This window comes from Tamandua tetradactyla, chromosome 20 (genome assembly GCF_023851605.1).
Source record: "Tamandua tetradactyla isolate mTamTet1 chromosome 20, mTamTet1.pri, whole genome shotgun sequence".
Taxonomy (NCBI): domain Eukaryota; kingdom Metazoa; phylum Chordata; class Mammalia; order Pilosa; family Myrmecophagidae; genus Tamandua; species Tamandua tetradactyla.
In genome coordinates this window covers 42,427,954-42,449,682 of record NC_135346.1, presented here as the reverse complement: position 1 = coordinate 42,449,682, position 21,729 = coordinate 42,427,954, and the positions used below count along the sequence as shown (strand labels likewise).

At 38.4% G+C, this 21,729-nt stretch overlaps 1 long non-coding RNA gene across 2 annotated transcripts; it reads right to left on the bottom strand.

Annotated features, from left to right (window-relative positions):
- Positions 1-11,437: 11,437 nt before the first annotated feature.
- LOC143664569 (uncharacterized) lies at positions 11,438-21,453 on the bottom strand. Of its 2 annotated transcripts, XR_013166519.1 has the most exons (4): positions 21,427-21,445; positions 20,794-20,919; positions 15,820-16,020; positions 11,438-11,606 (listed from the first exon to the last, which is right to left on the bottom strand). It is a non-coding gene; the product is annotated as an uncharacterized LOC143664569 (long non-coding RNA). The 2 variants fall into 2 exon arrangements; XR_013166518.1 differs by lacking the exon at positions 20,794-20,919 and having other exon boundaries at positions 21,427-21,453.
- Positions 21,454-21,729: the final 276 nt, after the last annotated feature.

The window sequence follows — 21,729 nt, the reverse complement described above, 5'->3', positions numbered from 1 at the left end:
CCCTGACTATCAGAAGGAAGTAGGACTGCAACTACATAATGGAGGTAAAGAAGAGTTTTCTTGGAATATAGGAGATCCCCTGGGGCGTCTATTAGTACTACCATGCCCTGTGATTAAAATCAATGGAAAACTGCAACAACACAATCCAGGCAGGACTACTAATGGCTCTGAAACTTCAGGAATGAAGGTTTGGGTCACCCCACCAGGCAAAGAACCATGGCCAGCTGAAGTGCTTGCTGAGGGGAAAGGGAACATGGAATGGGTAGTGGAAGAAGGTAGTGATAAATATGAACTTCGACTACGTGATCAGTTACAGAAACGAGGACTGTAATGCTGTTTTGTTTGTGTTATATTATTTAAGTTGTAAGATATCAAGTTTAAGAATGAATGTTGCTCAAGAATTTGCACCCTATTCTGGAGAGATTTAATGTGCTTCCAGTTATATGCAGGACATGTTGAGTATTGTCAGGTAAAAGAAAAAATGTGTGCTTATTTGTTTTCATTTGGAAATTAAGTATGGTCTAAGGTGCTATATATATATATATATATATATATATGTGCCAAGTTGACAAGGGGTGGACTGTCATGGTTAGGGACAGGTGTCAACTTGGCTAAGTTGTGGTACCTGTTCATCTGATTGGGCAAGCGCTGGCCTGTCTGTTGCAATGAGGACATTTCATAGGATTAGGTCATGATCACGTCAGCTACATTCACGCTGATTCCATTTGTAATCAGTCAAAGGGGAGTGTCTTCTGCAATTAGTGATGCTAAATCCAATCATGGGAAGCCTTTTAAGGAGGACTCAAAGCAGACAGGTTCCATTCCTGCTTTGGCTGGTGAGCCTCTCCTGTAGAGTTCATCCAGGCCATCCATTGGAGTCATCGGCTTCGCAGCCTGCCCTGTGGGTTTTGGACTCTGCATTCCTACGGTCACGTGAGAGACTTTCATAAATTTTATATTTGCAAGTGTTCCCTGTTGATTCTGTTTCTCTAGAGAACCCTAACTAATACACAGATAAGAAAAGGAGGCTCAGAAAGGTGAAATAACTACTCTAAGATGGCATAAATCATATGTGACAGAAACAAACCTATATTCAAAATCTCCTGTGTTTCTATGGCATATTCTCCAAGGTGAAAATAAGTTCATAATCAAATCAAATTTCATAAGAGGAAATCAGGCGTTATATTAGTTAGAATTATTAACCAAAATCCTGCAACAGTGTCGAAATTGTTCCCAGCTTCATCAGTGACTACCATTTGTGTAATCAGGTAATTATTCTCTCTGAGTCTCAGTCCTTATTTAGAAATAAATGCTTGCAGGATGGTGGTGAAGATTAGAGATGATCAATGAAAAGAACCTATTACCTGGCATCCAAAATGGCTGTAACAAATATATTCCCATAATAATATAGGGTTACTCTTTCTATGCAGACAAAGCAAGGGCGTGATGCAGGCTATAAAAGCTGCCATTTGCTTTAGAGTGGATCCAGTGGCATCCTCCTCCTTCTTTTTGTTCAGTGTCCTGCAGGTAGTGGATTGATAGCACAATAGGTGAGTGCTTGAGGTTTTCACCAAAGTGCTGCATCTCTTTCTACAGAGTGGGTTTTTTTTTTTGGGGTCATTTTATGAGCTCTGGAATTGTCAAATGTTTGGGGTCTTATGTTAGCCTATCCATGATTTTTCTCAATAGACTCCTCCTTTTTTTATATCCAGGCTGGGGAGATGACAGAATTTCCTAGTTTCTGCTTCTACTTGTTATGTATGGCCTGATGTGGCCCCGTCTCAGATGAATATCTCCCGTTGATTCTGTTTCTCTAGAGAACCCTAGCTAATACACTAAATATTTTCATCAACACTACTCTTAAATGGAGTCACTTCTATGAACCTATTATTTATTCCTACTAAACTATTACCTTTCTCAGACTACCTCTACCTTCCATTTTATTTTATGAAGTTATAGTCTAGTCAATTTCATTCCCACCCAAACCACATAGGTATCTGACATTTTTTAACATTTTCTCTTTTATCTCCGCTAAATTTTGTATGAACAAAGCACATACGAGAATAACATTCCAAATCTGCCTATTAGTTACAGTCTTTCTCTCCTTCTCTATAAATTGCTTTGTCATTTTTTTCTGTTTTCCCAACAGTAAGTGCTCTCAATTTGTCAGCCACCTTCATCTTAACTTCTTATTTGTCTCACTAAAAAACATTTGAAAATGCTTTGTATAAGAGACTGTGTAAAAATAAAGTTGAATGGCACCTACTATGAATGGCACAATGACATTTAACTCAAGGCTGCCTATGTGGGAAAGTTGAAGGGCTGGCTTCTTCAGATCTCAGGTTTTTTTCCTCAAATTTTTGTGAAGGAACTAATACCATCAGAGAGAGTAATTGAGCTGTTCTATTTAAGGTGTTCTTGTGATTTCTTTTTAGGGCTTCAGTATTCCTTTTGAAGAAGAGAAAGGCAGAGTTGCACAGTGTTATTATTAAATGGGAAAGTACTGATATCCACAAGGTTTGCTTTCAAAGGGGATAGTAAGTTCCTAGTCCCCGTATCAATGCTAACTACCTCCACCTGCCACAGGCTTGGAAAATGTTTCCCACAGGTTGAGTCAGCTCTGGGAATGGGTCCCAGCTCCACCCACCTTGAGCCCAAGCTGAGAGGTGGATCTGAGATGGAAGCCTTAAAAAAAAAGTCAAACTTTCTTAAGTTTTGTGTGACTCCATGGGATCGTGAGCTTGCTTTTAGGAGTCACATTTTTTCTTGTATTAGGGAGAAAAATTCATTGGAAACATCTTGGCTTTGCAAAATCATAGTGCCTATACTTCAAGGAAGGGGTTGGATATGGAGCTAAAATTCTATCTTCCCCACTGGCAGAGTGTAACTCCACAGAAATCATTTTGATTGTGCTTACTTTTTCTTCCTCTATCCACAGGGAAGCATGGACAGTATAAATGGCGAGAAGGGGTGCAGCATGTCCATATCTTCCAAAGGGCCGAGGCCGGGGTGCAGGAGAAAGAGATCCTGAAAATAGCTGAATGGATTCCAGGAACAGGGATATTTGATATCCAGTTTAAAAGATTGAATTTTCCCATTTTTGAATGTTAATTCTTATATATTATACTTAAGACTTTAGGAAAGTTGTGATAAACACCATAGCCCATTGTCAGCCATGCTTGGGGAGAGATGATCTACTTTTGATTCCTGTATGAAATGAAGCAGATTGATTGTGAGCCTACAACCCAAACAGACCATCACAGGTACAATGTACAGAGTGACAGAGGTGACAAGATAACCAGGATAACCAGAGCTGCTTGCAATGGGTTAGGGATGGAAGCTGATAGCTTTTCTGTAACCGTGTGTAGGATGGGGACTCCGACTGTGTTGAGTGTTACAAAATGGTACTTGATACCGGAGAAGCAACACATTCAGATTGCACACAGCAAGTCCTTTATTGTAAGATAATGGTTTCTTCAGCTGATCTTTACTCTTAGAAATTTGATATATGAAATTACATTATTCTTCTTTATTTACTCTTCGGATAATCCTGCATATCTGCTTTATTCTTGCAGTCTTACCTCTAACCAAAATTTTTATATGTTTCAGTCTGTGTTTTTATAAAACAAGTTTGGATTCAAGGTGCAGACAGTCAAATGCTTCAGGGGAAATTCAAAAACACAAAGGAGATGGGAGAAGGCTGGGAGAAAGTAAGGGAAACTAAAGGAGGAGCGATAGAGAAGTTGGGGAGGTGGCAGAAAAGTATCTTAAATTAACTATTGTTTTGATTAAACTAAGCACTGACTGTATGAGAATCTTCTGGCCTTAAGATATCACATCATTAAATTAACCCATTGTCATCAACTGTTAGAAGACAGTGATGTCATCCTGAAAGATAACCTTTATATTGGGCTGAACCATTATCCAGAAGTCAGTGGTGACTGGCTCCAAGTATCACTCCAAAGAAAAGAGTCGTGGCAGGAAAAGAAGGACCAACGGGGATATGGAAATGTGCTTTACACATCTGAGCACAGTCTTGAGTTCATGCCCAGCTTTGTGCTAAGTGTTTTACTTGAAGCATCTCACACTCACACAGCTGCTGAGGGAGAGCCATGCTATTATTATCCCCAATTTACTACTGAGAAAACTGAGGTTCAGAAACTTGCACAAGGTCCCAGATAATGTGGCAAAGCATAGTCACACACAGCCTGCACTTGTAACTACCAGGCCACATGTTTTCTGACTCCCACCACACCTTCTTTCCCCTCACCTACATTTTTTTTCTTGCCTTTCTTTCTCTCTTAATCTTCATATAAAGCTGTCTTGATTTCTTAGGGCTTCCACTGCAGACTTCCACAAAACCAGAGAAATTTATGGTCTCACTCTTCTGAGGATAGAAGTCAAACATGAAGGTGTTGGCTGATCTACATATCTATCTCTGACAGTACTACACTATTTAAATTAACTTACCTTTATTGTCTGTCTTTACACTGGGTGAGATGAAATATGAAGGTTCAATAAAGGTGGAGGGATAAGGGGTATGAGATGTTTGTTTTTATCTTCCTTTTTCTGTGGCAAATGTTCTAGGATTCATCATAGTGATGAATGCACAACCACGTGATGCTACTGTGAACCACTGATTGTCTACTTTGGATAGATTGTGTGGTGTATGAATTTTTCTCAATAAAATTACATTTGAAAAAAATCAAGGTGTTAGTGGAACCATGCTCCTTCTGATGTCTGTAGGGAAGAAATTTCCATGTTTCTCTTTTGGCTTCTGGTGGTGGCTTGCCAGGGATCCATATCATACTCAGCTTGGTCATCACATCGCATTCTCCTTTCTGTCTGTGTCCAAACTTCTTCTTTTTAAAAGGACCCAGTAGTACTGGGTTAAAAGCCCACCTTACTGCAATCATACTTGCCTAATTGCAGTTATATTGACTCTATTTCCAAATAAGGCCACATTCTGATGTCTTAGGGATTTAAACTTCAATATATCTTTTGGGGGGACACAATTCAACCCAAACAGTACCTTATTATTCATTGGAGATCACTTTAATTTTTTAATATCTATCCCTACCCTGAGTGCTGGAGGCAGGGGACAGGTTTCATATTATTCATGTCTGAACTTACTCTATGTTTGGGTATCTCCTCTGACATTTTCCCTCTGCAGAGCTTCTAGGTGACACTTGCAGGCTTCTGATCATCTTCTATCTCTCATTACTGTTGATGTGCTCAGAGAAGGAAAGCCTTATGAGGTCTCAAATTTGAAAAGCTAAGAACACTGTCAGAACTCCTTTTTGTACAGTCGTTTCCAAGATGGGACTTATTTAAATCCTTTGGGGGCAGTGTGACCGTGGCTCAGTGGCAGAATTCTCACCTGCCATGCCAGAGACCCAGGTTTGATTCCCAGAGCCTGACCATGCAAAAAAATACAAAATACAAAATAAATCCTTTGGGCTTCCATTTCCTCATCTGCCAAATGGAGCAAACAGAATGCCTATTGCATTAAGCTGTTGTGTGAAATGATAACGAAATAAGAAAAGTACATTGACTTATCCCTGACATAGAGGAGGTGCATTATAAGTGTTGGCTACCATTATTATTATTACTATCATCATCATTATTATTAATTTGGAAAAATATTAATATCCATTTAGTAGAGGAAGAAACTGAAAAGAAGAAGTGCAGTCACTTGCATGAAATTGTACTTTTAGAGGCAAAGGGACATCTTTCATTCAACAAGCATTAAGTGAGCATCTGCTATGTGCTAGTTCTGTGGGACATGGGTTTTCAGAGATTATGTGTATAACGTGACCTTCTGTTACAATGCCCTTGTGCTGGTTTGAAAGGATGTATACACTCTAGAAAAGCCATGTTTTGATCAAAATCCCATTTCATAAAGGTAGAATAATCCCTATTCAATACTGTATGTTTGAAACTGTAATCAGATCATCTCCCTGGATGATGTGATTTAGTCAAGAGTGGTTGTTAAACTGGATTAAGGGACAACATGTCTCCACCCATTTGAGTCGGTCTTGATCAGTTTATTGGAGTCCTATAAAACAGGAAATATTTTGGAGAATGAGAGATTCAGAAAGAGCAGAGAATGCTGCAGCATCAGAAAGCAGAGAGTCCACCAGCCAGTGACCTTTGGAGATAAAGAAGGAAAACTCCTCCCGGGGAGCTTCATAAAATCGGAAGCCAGGAGAGAAAGCTAGCAGATGATGCTGTATTCGCCATATGCCCTTCCAGCTGAGAGAGAAGCCCTGACTGTGTTTGCCATGTGCCTTCTCACTTGAGAGAGAAACCCTGAACTTCATCAGCCATCTTGAACCAAGGTATCTTTTCCTGGATGCCTTTGATTGGACATTTCTATAGACTTGTTTTAATTGAGACATTTTCTCGGCCTTAGAACTGTAAACCAGCAACTCATTAAATTCCCCTTGTTGAAAGCCATACCGTTTCTGGTATACTGCATTCCAGCAGCTAGCAAACTAGAACAGCCTTCTTTCCAAAAAGGCACATTTATCTAAATATTTTTGAATGCTCCTAAAGGAAAAATACTAAGGATTCTGGAGAGGCTAATTGCCATCCCAAGGTCAAATGATAAGCAAGTCACACAATACTAATAATGTATGTATAAATTTATGTATAATTTATGCATAAAATAATAGCTCAGGCATCCTAACACTTAGGCTACTGCCCCTCTGTTCCACTATGCTGCTTTCAGCCAAATATAATTTGGAAAATACATCTTTAGAAAACTAACATCCATTATACAATGTATTCTGACATCAACTATAAATAATTCTCTCCACCAGTGTAAAGTTTAAATAAGGGGGGAAAAAGAGTTGAATTGAATTCTACAAGAGAATATTTTAAGGAGTGAGGCCATAGTCTAAGAGTTTAGACAACTGGGTTCTAGTTCAACCTAATTAGTTATGTTGAATGAACAAGGTTTCATTTTTGGTGTAAACAGAATATTGTGTTTATGGGAAAGGCTAGGTTAGGGAGTTGGGGTGGGCAGCAAGCCAAGATAATTTATATGCTTACCATTCCTGCTACTGCTACATTTTATTTTTAAAATTATATTTGGATTTATATTTATTTTATTATTCTATTCTTTCATTCTTAGTCCCTGGAAGAATCACAACTTAATAGAGAGCATTTATACACACAAGATGGCATGGAATTCATCCATATCCACAGGAAGACATTGATTCTCAGGCTTCCTGGGTATTTGCCATAAATGCTGGGATATAAGTGCGTGAGAAAGAAGTAGAATGAGAAGCTTCAGGAGAAAATAGAAGAAAGAAGTTTTTTTTTTTCCTGTCACCATTTCCAGCACCCGACCTACAGATCTTTTCCTGGCCAGATTTGGGATGAGGGACAAACAGAGAAAAACTTAAAAAAGACTACCCCAGGCAATGTAGGGCTGAGAGAGAAGAAAAAGGAAAAAGAAATGAAGATGCAACAGAGATTGTTGTAGTGGAATGAAAGGTCATTATTAATAATAATAGTGGCTCCCATTTTGAGTGCCTGCCATGTGTGGCAGATAGGATTAACATAAGACCTGCGGAACTACTTGGGAGTAGATGGCATTAGGGTGGTGGCAGCAGTAAGCTGCTTTATGTTATCTGATTTATGTAGAACAGTCTGGGAGGAAGAGAATGCTTGTTTACCCTAAATGGTTATTTTAAGTATGAAGGAAGAACACTGAAAGATAAGAACTTTGTTCCCTCAGGAAATGCATGCATGCCTTTTGTCATCCTGCAGTATATAACCAGGATCTGGTTAAGAGTAAAATTGTCTGATGTCTATTGTTTGTTAAAGTTAAACTTCAGACCCCCTGAACCTGGTCTGTGTCTTTCTTTCTTTCTTCCTTCCTTCCTTCCTTCCTTCCTTCCTTCCTTCCTTCCTTCCTCCCTCCCTCCCTCCCTTCCTTCCTTCCTTCCTTCCTTGTCATTCCTTAATATGCTTTGAGCTCCATTTCGTAGGAAGCAACAGCCATGTGCCAAGCATTTTTCATAGGTTGTTTCTAACATTTATAACAAGTACTGCATCTTCATGTTAGAGAAAAGGAGTTAAAGAATTTAGTCAAGTAGGTCACTCTTATGTAAGTTTCAGTTAGACATTATTACCTATCATAACTTACCAAACCCCAACCAAAACCATTGCAATCAACCCTAAAAAACACCTAGGGCAATATGTAAGATTCTACAAAGTGTCCATGAACTAGGGTAACTTTCCAGAAACCTAACCTCCAGATGAATCCCTGGATCAGATAATCCTGAGACCTAGAGGACCCAGTCTTCTTTCCAGAACATCGCACTACCCCATATTATTGGCAGTCCCTTCCAACATGAAAAAGTTAGAATGGTCATAGCCCAAATACCCCTAAAGAGTGGGATAGAAAAGATCAAAAGTGATGGTGGAGTTATAAAAAGAAGGTTGAGTTTAACAAATGAATATAAATGCTGAATCATTAAATTGATATTCCTTTTAGTCTCCAGTATCAGTACAGCTAGAAGTAAAAACTTAAAATTGTGGAATTGTAATGCATACCAAACTGTAAAAAGTTGTTCTACAACTAATTACTGTGCTGTGCTTTGAAATTTATTGTTGTTTCTTTTTTTTTTTTGCATATGTTATTTTTCTCAAAAAAAGTTGATTGTGATGATAAAAAATACTTATTCCTTCTAGCCTCCTATATTCTGGAGCAGCTAAAAGGAAACATCTGAGATGATGTTATGGTAGCCCATGACAGACTCTGGGATCTGTCCTGTAACTACTTGAAGAGCACTTTGAAAACTATTCCTTTTTTCTTTCTTTCCTTTGTATATATGTTATATTATACAATAAAGAATTAAAAAAAAAAAAAAAAAACTTAGCCCAGTGTACACAATTCATGGTAAAGCTGAAATTTAAACTCAGGTCTATTTTTAAAATTCATTCACTTCCTACATGCTGGGGCAGTGGTATGTAAACAGTATATAAAGTTGAGAATAGTTACATCAGCTACTGCCTGAATGAAAGATTCTAGGATCTTAGTTTCTTCCTTTATAAACAAAGGTGTTGAGGACCCTTCCAGAAGCATAATTTTGGACACAGACTTAACATCTTCAGACATCTGCCTTGGCCAAGTATTATATTATAATAGCTCAAAAGAATTCTCAACCAGTTCTCAGGAAATAAAATGCACTTTTCACAGATAAAATAAACAAGATAATCACAGAAACCATGTGAGTTTCTGCAAGTGGAGATAAATAACTACAAGTAAGAAAAAATGTTTCATTTTCTTGAGATTCATGAAGCCCATGAACTAAAATACAGATAGGTCTGTATGTGCAGTGGTCTGACAATAAATCATGAACAGCAATGGCTAGGAGGGATTTGTTTAAGGTCATTTATTCTAGTGCATCTACTTCACCTTCATGTCCCCAAGTAATCCTTCCAGTCTGTGCGTAAACATGTTCAGAAATGTGGAACTCGCCATTTTTTGAAAATTCTGGCATGGAGTGCAAATCTCTGCCACTGGAAAGAATAGGGATTATAACGCTTAAATAATTCATTTTATTTGAGAAATGATGTTCATTTGGCACTGTCTCGGGACTCCTAAAAAACAATCTGAGATAAAGGGGAGAAAAGGCTCAACCATTTTGCAGAAGTGTTTTCAAGATAACATGTAATCAGAATAATTAATGCAAATGCAAATGTGATATTAGTTTCTGGAAAGTTTTATCTTATGAAATGAGTCATAATTACAATGGTAAGGCTTGGCATTAAAAGGAATGAAAAGTCTCTTTACAAATTCCTTTTTTTTTTCTCAATAGAATCCAGCCAAATCACCGTGATTAGCTAGTTTATGAAATTTATAAACAGAGTATTCTTCTCAGTCACTAGCTTTTCATAAGGTAGCATTTGTTCAGATGAGTTCGTTTGGTGGGAAGAGGATATATTATTTTGCTAAAGGTGCTGGAATGCCATATACCACAAATGGATCAGCTTTCATAAAGGGGAATTATTAAGTCACAAGTTTACAGCTTAAAGGCCTTAAAAATGTCCAAACCAAGGCATCCAGAGAAAGATACCTTGACTCTGAAGAAAGGTTGATGTCTGTCACTTAGGAAGGCACATGGCTAGTGTCTGTTTGTCCTTGTTCCTGGTTCCATTGCTTCCAGTTTCTGATTTCAGTGGTATCCTCTCCAAGCTTCTGTGAGCCCTCACTTAGCTTCTCGTGTCAGCTCTCTCCAGGTTCTGGCTTACTTAGCATCTCATGGGAAGGCATGTGGTGGCATCTGCTAGGCTTTGGGTTCTAATGGCTTTCCAGGTAACTATATCAGCACTCCAAGTGTCTCTCCAAATATCTGTGTCTGAGCTTTCTCTTAAAATGTGTTCTTGTGTCAGCTCTTTTAAGGACTCTAGTAAATCCACCTTAAATAGGCAAGGTCACACCTTCATGGAAATAATCTAATCAAAATGTTATACCCACAATTGAGCATGCCACCTCTCCATGGAAGCAATCTAATCAAGAGGTTCCACCCTACAGTAGATCTGCTCCCACAAGATTGGACTAGAATTAGAAGACCATGACTTTTCTGGGGGTACATAACAGTTTCAAACCAGCATAGAGGACATTGAATGTAGTCAAAGGCCAGGTTTCTTAAACAAAAAGTACTTAGTAAATGTAGAAAGAATGGATGCCCTCAATATGATTATGGGTCATGGATTACTCTTTCCATATCATTGCAATGTGCTCTATGATCTGGCTGTGCTCTGCCTACCCCTTCAGTGTACCTTACTGCACACAGGATCAAACCAAAATCTCTACCCTGACCAGAAGGCCCTGCCTTGGTTCCTGCCCACCTTTCCACCTCATCTTGCATCATATTCTCCCGGAGCTCCCTCAGCTTTTCACAATGACCTTCTTGAGTGTTTCTTCTTCCTCCCACTTTTTCTCCTTTGGCTACATAAGCACAAGTAAAATAAAACATTCCCATCTTAGGACTAGATCAACCTCCCTATACTTTCTGCTACTCATCATTATTTATGATATTTTGATCACTCTGGAGTTTCACATCTCAAGAAGCTTCAAACACTGTGTGAATTGTTCCCATTGTGTTCCCAGTGTGTGACACAAAGCCTGGTACATAACTATTTGTTTAGTGCATGTATTTCCTCAATAATGCTTTTGTCTCATATTCTCTTCTCTACCTTTAACTTCGCAAACATCCTTCTGGTCTTATTAAGGACAATTTTTTCCTAAATCACCCTGTCCTTCCCCCATCCTAAAGCTCATTTCCTGCCTCTTGATAACTGTCTACTTAACCTGCTCTTCCACTAAATTGTGATCTCTCTACAGGTTGGAGCCATGCTTTGTGCACTCCTGCAGCATCAGATCTAAACACAGTTTCTTGCGCTAGTAGAGCTTCAAAATGTATTTATTCACAAATGATTGAACAACAGAGTCAGATCCCCAGTGATTATTAGCTGACACGCCAACTGTTTTGTTTTTGTCCACTTCTTAAAAAAAGTGTGTGTGAAGAAAGCATAAGTTGACAGCAATGTGTCCTTAAAGCCCTCCATGGCATCAGCACAACTGCCTAAAAAAAAAAAAAAAAAAAAAAAAACAGTTGAGAGGCAGCTCAGCACGTCTAGAAGATGATAGTCCAGATAGTTTTATTCTAACTTAATTGATTCATTCATGGGCATCAATTAGCTGTGCAGGATGCCTCCCAAAGATTAGCCATGGTGTCTTCATCTGCTTCTGAAAATACGAATAACTTTGGCATTGTTTGGCAGTAATTATCCATTGCGCATTCTCCCTAAGTTAATAAAAATGGGAGAAAGCTTTTTGAGGGAAGAATGTGGATCTGAAATGATACTTCAAAAAAAGAGAACCAGACTGTGGACACCATATAAGGCATCTTCCCAGTTCTCACCATGCTCTATGCTGTCTGAAACTGTGCCGCCTACTCCAAGGCAGGTGCTGAGTGATGTCTTTGTTATACGAATTCCCCCTCAGACAGAAGTCGCTGGGCCAAGTAGTTATTTGAAGTAAATAGGTCAATGTGATCCCTTCTCCCAGGAATTTGAAATTGGCATTTTAAGATACTGGTCATCATATTTGCTTTCTTGAGTTGAAGAGATTAAGCTGAGGGACTACTGGGCACCAAGGGCAGGGAAGAAGAAAAAAAGCCATCTTCCAAGGGGAAAGAATGAAAAGTCCACAGGGAAACAGCCTGGATGAAAGATGGGTACACAAATGAAGCTGGGTGTTAGTTTCCTGGGAGCCTGGCATCTATTTCCTTCTTTATAACTGGATTTCCCTTGCTTCTTGTGAGATAGTCCTGCTTCCTCTTAAGTTGCCTTTTGGCTTCATGAATTTTGGGTGGATTTTCCTTATTTGCAGTTATACGTACTTGACTGATTCAAAGACTTTATTCTAATCCTGAGCCTCAAAGTATGGAAAATGACTTTGAAAAAAGAAAGAAAAACAAAATAGGATTGATAGCTTTAGGGAAGGGGTGGGTGGGCTGAGAGGAAGTGAACTATGTTCTGCCATACCCCAGTGAGAACCTGCTATTCTTGCTAACCAGGAAAGAGAATCAAAGGACTAGGCTACCTGACTCAGTACTTGTTTTTCCTAAATTGTCATAGAAGACATTAGCTGGTGAGTAGAAAGCAGTGTTCCAAATAATGTGGAAAATCCAAACATTTACTAATTATTGGTTGGTTAATTTACTGAGAGAAATATTTGCCACCCAGGTCCAAAAGCTCTGTTTCCCTGACTGATCCTCATTCTTGTTGGTTCACAAAGGATTTTCAAGTTCCAAAGGCAACTGAAGGCAAACAGTTTGCTGTAAATGAGGTGGGGAGATATCAGTACTCTCAGGAATACACCATGATATCATGTGAACATACAAAACCTATAGAACATGGTAAGACGGGCTATTTCCCCAAGTTTAGTAGCTGGTACTATAGCCTGGTCCCTATGATATGCTCCAATAATATTTTGAGTGATAGCAGCATCATGGAATAAGTGTACAACTGTCTTAAGATGGATTACCTTCAAAGAGGGCAATTCTTGAATATGTCCATGTAGTAAGTTTAAAGAGACAATAGAGTAATTGAAAATGCTTTATATTTAACCTTGTAGCATGAATGCTTCCCTGAGAGATTCTGTTAACCCCTCTTGTTGGTAGTTAATACTGGAATGACATCAACAGGAGCCTGTTACTATCTGTGGTGTGATTACTGTGTGTGAGGCACTGTGCAAGGGGCTTCTAGGATATTTCATCTGGTTTCATCAAAAATCTTTGAGGTAATAAAAAAGTATGGGTAATGGATGCTGGTGATGGTAGCATAACATCATGAATGAATTTAATATCACTGAATTGTATACTTGAAAGCAGTTAAAATGAGAAATTTTGAATTGTATCTATGTTACCACAACAAAAAGTTAAAAAATAAAGTAACAGCTGCAAAAGAGAACCCTATGATGGATGTAATTTTAAGATTTGTAGCCCACACAACAGAGTATTTAAATAATCTACATGCTCAATTACTAGTAAATAGTAGATTTGAACCATAAATCTTTTTTCCTAACAAATCAATACAATATAAAAAATACATTTAAGGCCAAGAGTTAAAAATGCTACCTGTGTGTATCTTGATGATTTTGATGACAAATATTAGAGAAACTTCTAGAAAAATGTGATCTTGCAGCTTAGCACCCCACATTTTAATTTTTTAATTAAAAATTAATTTAAAAGATTTTAATTAAAAATTCATGGATTTAGGGGGTCTTCTAGAACTTCAGTATCCTTTTTGAAAAGCTTTCCTGTTGAGTATCTCATGATATTCTTCAAGCTGATTTTATTTTTCTTCCAATTAAAAAAAAAAAAAGGAAGGGAAAGTCTGTTTATGGAGCAATTTCCCAAAATTATTCCTCCAAGTTTGTCTATTTTGACAATAAACAAAAAATATAATTTATGTGCTATGTACTTACAATCTTTATCTCTTTCAGGGCTCTCTGGAGTTCCCTCTTGTATACGTGTATGTGTGTGTGTGTGTCTGTGTGTGTGTGAGTGAAAGAAAGAGAGATACACAACAAAAACTTAGGAGACCTAAATTATAGTCCCGTTTTTTACTGTAATTCACTGAGCATATCTGAACAATCACTTAGCTTTTATTTCTCCATTTTGTCAGCTGTAAAGTTGAAATTTGAATATGTATGATCTTGTTTTAAAAATGAAAATACAAGATGACAGCATTACAAGGTTAATCCTGTTAATTTTTCCCGTATGGAGTGTTGATCACTCACAAACCATGGGAAAGTTTCTAATGAGAGGGTTTCCCAAGTGCTTTTTCTTTCTTTTCTGCTCCACCCTACCCCCTACCCTTGGTCTTTGATCTTTAGAGAAATATTTGATAGGGAAATGGCACTTCTTTAAATGGGAGTTTTTGCAGCATAAACTAGTACAAATTATGATCAAAGCATATGGAGCATTTAAATCAATAACAGCACATCATTAGGACAGCTGGTAATTAACCTTTCCTCTCTGTGAAGGATTATTTAGACAGCAGCTCAGGACAGCATCTTGTATACAAGTGTGGTGTTAGTGGAGAACCTGCTGGTTCAGATACTGTTGTAGACAAATTAGAAATATGGAATGCAGAATAATTTGATTTTAAAACCTATGCTTTTCAGATACAAAACTTCCAAAGGTGACTGAAGATAATAATGCAGGGCTCCCTATTTACTTAGCAGTTTCAGTGTATTTTTATAAACATAATTTATGCTCTGCATGACTGGGGTGAGAAAAAAATAACTTTTAAGAAATGAAAAATATGTCTTCTAAAGAAAACAAAAAACTTCTAAGCAAGGAACAGGACAGAGAATGATCTTTTCCCTTAAGTTAATGACTACGAAACCATTATCTTGTTCTTGGTGCTTCAGTCTAATTTATCTGTCGCCTTTAGGAGATCTCAGAAGATTTCAACCTTGATTTGAAATATTGAGTTAGGCTTCAACAAAGGCAACAGGTCTGAGGCATAGCATATCCTCAGCAAGGCATAGCGACCGAGATATCCTTCAAAAGCAACGGTAAAGCAGATAACATCCCTTTGTCATTAATCATTCAACAAAATTATTGAGGGCCTACTATGTACATGGCATTTTGTTAGCTACTAGAGGAACACAGTGGCAAGTTAGACCTATCTTTCAAACTCAAGAAACATAAAAGCTAATAAAAGGATACAGGCAACTCACAATTGCTATAGTAAAGATAATTATGAGATAAAGTGGGTCCACATAAAAAGAATATATAACTCATTCTTGGAGAAAGTATTCAGCTAAGCTAAGACCTGAGGGATAAGTAGGAGTTGACCAGGAATAAAGAAGAAATGGAGCTGTGCTGAGAAAATATCAAATGCAAAAGTTCAGGGATAAGAGAGAACTATGGGGCTGCAATTACTTCAGTTTAGCAAGAGCTTAGCATTCAATGGAGGAAGAGAGGAAAGGTAAGGATGAAAAGCTAAGTAGCAGCCATTACCATAAATTACCTGGTAATGCTATTCAAAAATTTAAGGGTGTGCTCTCAGATATGATTCTACAAATTGAAGTACCTGATGATCCAAACCTCCTGTGGATTATTTAAATTGGGCACTTAGGTTTCAGATGCATTTTACAAAGATTTTCTCAAGTCTTGCCCCAGAACCATACTACCCACCATCCCTAGAAATAGCAATTTTTTCTAGCATCTTTGTACCCTCACCGAGAACTTTTTCTCTCAATTGCCAAAGTAGACTTACCTTCAATGTTTTGCATTCTTGATATCTTGGGGTAGCCAAACCTTTTTTGGCCGTGCCATACTTATTTTAGATTAGTGAAATATTTCTGGTTCATGAATGTATCAATTTCACTGAAGGTTCTGTCTTGAGGATTGATGCAATGATCCATACAAATGAGCCAAGAATTGAAGCTTTTCTGATGTAAAAAAAAGAAAGCATTTCCTAAAGAAAATATGAATAGGTCAGTAACCATCAGGGTGCAGAGTTCTGCCCTAGTTGGAAGGAGATTGTGGCTATATTTCTTCATGATTTATGAACCAATTTCACAGGTAGCCAAAGAAAGCATTGGTTTGCATTTGAAGCGTTATGTTGCAGGGTTTGTTTTACACTAATCAAAATTATTCCCCAATTTTTTGTATATAAAAACATTCTAAGGGAATCAATTAACTAAGCTTGACCTGATTATAATTTTGAATTTTAAAATGTCTAGGATTTTAGTTTCCTTGATAAAAGCAACTAAGTTCAAGTTTTTATATCATATCTGAAGGTCAGAAAGCAAATTAAAAGTGGAGGAAGAAATTCTGACAAAGCATTTTGATTTGTTCTAGATAACATCTTCACAGTATCTATTGAAAGTAGAAGATGGAAAATTCTAACAAATTTATTCAAATCATCTGCCTTTTGAGGATCATAGAAAATGTGTACTAGTTTGGTCAGTCTTAAAACTCATCTCCCTCCTGCTCTATTTGATTTGTAAGATCTTATGTCCTTTGGTACTCTACTATCTATAGATTTCTTATGTTCCTTAAATCCCTGCATGGAAAACAAACATTCTAGCACTGAACCACCCATGCACCTCCATTCATTTTAATAGTACATTTTGAATGGTAAGTTTGATGTTTAATAGCCAGAAATGGCAATTAATAAAGCCATTCTCATTACAAAATAAATGTTCAGTAAAATGTTATTATTAATTACACTAGCTCCTACTGCTATTTGCAGGACACTGTGATAAGATCTTCCCATTTTAAACTCCATCCATAGATGAATGTTCAGGTCACACAGACTAACAGAACCTTGTTACCTCCTTACCCAAATTATTTTTACTTCCTGGAAATACATGAAGGTTAGATTTCCCAGCCGTCTTTTCCACTTGATTGTGACCATGTTATTGAATTCTAGCCTATAAACTATGAGAGGAGTAATGAGTGTCCCTTTCAGGTCTGATTCCTGATAATATTTCATGCTTAATACTCCATGCTTTTTATTCCTTCTATTTTAAGCACTGGAAACCATCTTTGAAGATGGCAGAATCTCAAGAAGGTGCGAGCATTGATCCTTGAAACTCCATTTGGAGGACAGCTACTAACCACTCAGAAGCCTTTGTTTTGGTCTTTTCATACATTTTCATAAACAGCAATAAACTGTTTTTGTATTACAACACCGAAATTGTGGGGTTTATCTATTATAGCAGCTTGTTACCCTAACCAATAAGTAGACCTAGTAACTAGATGAAAAAAGATTTGAGTCAAGACAGGCTTGTCCCAAAGCATTTGCTCTTAACCACTGATCTGCTGTCAGATAATACGATATGTCCAGTATGTTGCCTGGATAGGCATGTCATAATGGGGGTACTAGGTTGGAAACTGATTCCCTAAAGCATTTACAAAATATTTCCCAAGACTTAGGTCTTAGTGCTGGCTGCATCCTGAAGGTGCATTTTTATCCCCTTTAGGAACTCAGAATCACAGAAACCATGATATGCCCTATGGATTACAAAACAGCGTCATATCACTGGTTGCTTCCTAATTTATGACAACTTGTTGGCTGATTTAGTGGTTTCAGTGATTAGAATCAATTTGAACAACTGCATCCAGAAAACATAAATCATTTGGACTGCATAGACTGAATATAAGCAATCATTTGTCATCTAACTCATGGAACATAGTAACCTAAATGCACGTTAGAATTTAGCAAAATAAAGGAGGACAGAGTTCCTGTTTCTGGGTGCATCCTTGATAATTGAGGATGATAAAAAATCATTATCAAGATGAGATTACACAGACCCATTTATCCCAGCACTTTCGTCTAGACATATTTTTGTGGGAATCCATCTCGTTAGGAATAAGAAAATGGATTGTAGTTGAACCCATCCATGACCCATGACATTGCAGTTTGTCCCCTTCTGGCTCTCAACCCCCTGAACTCTGAATACAATAATCTGCCAGAAGCATTCAAGAGTAAATGCTATATTTACTGTCATTGAAAGAGCTACTCTGTTAGGGTTTCACCTATTTATTATTTCTCAAATAAAGATATAAAATAAGAAGATAATAGCTCATCACTCTGAGGCAATGTATTGTTGCTCTGAGCTGCAATATGAAAAATATGAAATAGGAAGATAATAGCACATCACTCTGAGGCAATGTATTGTTCCTTTGAGCTACAATATGAAAATACTTTGATTCTCCCAGCAGGACTAAAATAGCTGAAGTATAGAGCTCGGTGCTTGTTTTAATATCTTGGGTAGTAAAAAGGTCCTTCTTTCTAAGCAAGTCTCCCCCATGTGCTTATTGGTGCTTAAAGGTGTTTAATAAACAACAAAGCCAAAAATCTCAAAAGTCATGAAAATCCTCCTTGGGAAAAAAACAAAGGGACTAAAATCAAAACTATCTAAAAATGACTTATTTTATAGATTTTCCCAAGAGTGTACTGTGATCAGCAAGAAGAAAGGAAATAGCCCAAAGCCACAAATAGGACAAAATTTTCAGAAAGAAAAGGCAGAAGCCTCTCTGAGATGGCTTGAAGCTTATGTATCCCATAAAAGTATTTTCTTAATCTATTCCTGTCGGTAGGGTCTTTTGGTGAATAGGATATTTTGATGACTGGGATCTAAACTTGAGATGTGACACACCTCATTCAGGGTGGATCTTAATCCTCTTACTGGAGTCCTTTATAAGAGAATGAAACCCCAGCAAAGAGAGAGAAGGCCACGAAAGCAAGAAGTTGAAAGCAGCAAAACTGGGAAGAGAAGGGAGAGATCAGCTCATGACACCATGTATGTGCCTGGACAGAGGGGTCCAGGATTTCTGGCAACTGGGTTTCCAGGAAGAAGGTATTGTCTTGATGATGCCATGATTTTGACATTTTCTTAGCCTCAGAACTGTAAGCTTGTAAGCTAATAAATTCCAATAGGAAAAGCCAACACATTTCCTGGTATCTGTTTTGAGCACCTTAGTAAACTAGAACACTCCCAAACCTAATTTTCTCCCACTTCTCTGTTCTGCCCTGGGCCAGTTTTGTAATCAAAAGTTTCCTTCATGAATGTATGCACAAAATAGAACTCAAATTCCATACCACCTTTGGTCATGGCTAGGTTGCTTGAAAATATTTTTACATTCCTAATATACCTTTTAAAACTAAGGAACATAGCCATAAGAGCTTTTTAAATGCTTCAAATTGGTGGTAATAATTCATTTACAAACTTAGTTGGTGGTAACTGTCTCATTTAAAACCCATTTCCATGGTATATGTGTAGGCCTCATTTTTAATGCACAAGAATACACGATGCACTTTGTTTAAACTCAATTTCCCTTTGCTTATTAATCACATGCAGTATTAGGAATGGAACCTTAAAATAGCATTGTCTCCCTGAGAGTGGCTTTCTCACAGCTTCCCAAAGTACATAAAGTATTAACATGCAGCATGAGAAATTATTCTTCCATGCTTATTTTTATGTAAGATATTTCAAAACTTTTATCTTACTGCCTGACATGGTTTGCATTAGCAGTGTTGACACCAACCTAATTTCTTTTTCACTGGTAGAAGCGATGGAAAAGCAGGAGAAGGGGAGTAAATTGAGGTGTCTCACATCTGTTTCATATTCCTTATTTGTGAAGGGTTGAAGAGGGGCAATAGTAGAGGTAGGGAAGGGACTTTGGAATCCTTTTTCACAACCTTCCTTTCTAAACCAAGAAGAGAAGACAATTTTATTGACCAAATTCTGAAATATTTGTTGGGCATCATTTCCCAAGACACTGGATCTCTGTATTTGAAGGACATTACATAGGACAGTCACTTTCTTGTCCTCTCTCTGTCCTCTTGTGTTCTGAGACAGAGGGTAGAGTGGGGCTGGAGGCTTTGGATGAGAGTTTGGGATTAGGAAAAGGAGTGGCCTCTTGTGCATTTACCATAAACCAGGTGCTATAGTTAAACTCACCAGAAAGTTCCACTTTCAGTTTCAGCACTTTCTCAAAGAGATACGTGGATTTCATTTTGACCATTTTTATTCAATTGGGAGGAAGGAAGACTGCAATTTGCAGCAGAATTATGACAATTCAGGATGCCTAATCCAAAATACCATTTGATAACCCTTCCTCCCAAAACAATTTCATATTTGCCTCTTACAATTATAGAAATAATTAATGAAAATGATATTGATTCTATCAATGCATTCTAAATTTGATAGAGAAACAGTTAAAGGGCTATCATACTTTTAGCATGTTAGGAAATTCAAGAAGATAAATTCTACATATAGAGTGTTGCCTTGGATTTCTACCACCTGAATTAATACTTTTGAAAACTCCTTGTTCCCCAGAGACAATCATCAGCCTTTGTCTATTTCATTTAGTTCCTTTTCCACTCCCAGATAATCCTTCCAAAGCTCTCAGCCAGAAGGGTGATGATAGTAGATTTGGTTTACATAATTAGAAGAAAGTGTTCCCTTTCTATTGGATAGGTTTGGGTTTACCTAGCTTTGTCTCTATTATTCTAATTTTAATGTGGTGTTTTGTATAGCAGCAATAAATAGCAAGGTACCTGGATGCCAGGTTATTAATGTCAATCTTACAAGATGGAAATTGTTTTAAAAAATATGTTCTTGGAACTTCTGTCAAGATGGCCTAATAGAGTAGCTCAAGATTAGCCCTGCTCCACAGAAAAGTTAGAGAATGGACAGGAGGTCTACTGACGTGGCAATCTGGGAGTGCAACTGACCTGGGAGAGCCTTCTGCACCACATGGGGCAGCCCTAGTTGCAGAAGCTGAGGAACAGAGAGGCCAAAAGCTGGAGCCTGGCATGAAGGTGTGGAGCCCATGGGAGTGCACAGACAGGAGCCAAGGACTAGGAAATAAGCCAGGCCATGTTCCTTGGGTGCGCTACCCTCACCAGAGCAGCCCTGTGACCAACAACTCACCCACACCCCATGCACCTGAACCCCACCTGCACCCATTCCCCACACTCCAGGCGCCCACACACCATTAGCCCCCAGTGCATGTACCTGCCCCACACCCCCACCCCAAATGCAGCCCGACTCACCTTTCCTGCACACCTCCCAAGCACTACCTCCCTCTCTATGCTCCCTGCAGGCTGTTGCCAGTGCATAAAGGGTGTGGGCACTAAACTCCATATGTAGACTACCCCTAACCCCCTGCCCATAGTGTCACACAGTCTCTCACACACCCCACCCCACTGAGCTCAGTGCATCAGTTTACCTCACTCCTAGGCTCATGTATGCACATGGGTCCCCAATCATATCATTCAGTTCTGGGAACGACACTTTACAGCAATCCTAGAACCACACATGTGCACAGCCTTAGCCACACTTCCCAGCTCTAAGAAAGTGATGACCTGCGCAACTGGGTTACATCTAACCCCCAATGCACAAAGGCATAATGCCAAGCTGCTGCCACAGCTCTAAGCATGACACAAAGGGCCTTGTGACTTAGACCAGCACACACCAGTGTTAAGCCCCAGGCCAGTGCACCTGCACAGCTACATCATACCTGGCTGCTCGGGGCCCACGTTCACAAGCATCAGCATAACTTCTCCAACCTGTATCTATATCTGCCCTGATGCAAATCACCAAACTGAGTGCCCCACCCCATGCCCTGCTCCCTATGTGCAACCATCTTGCACATAGGAAGACTACCG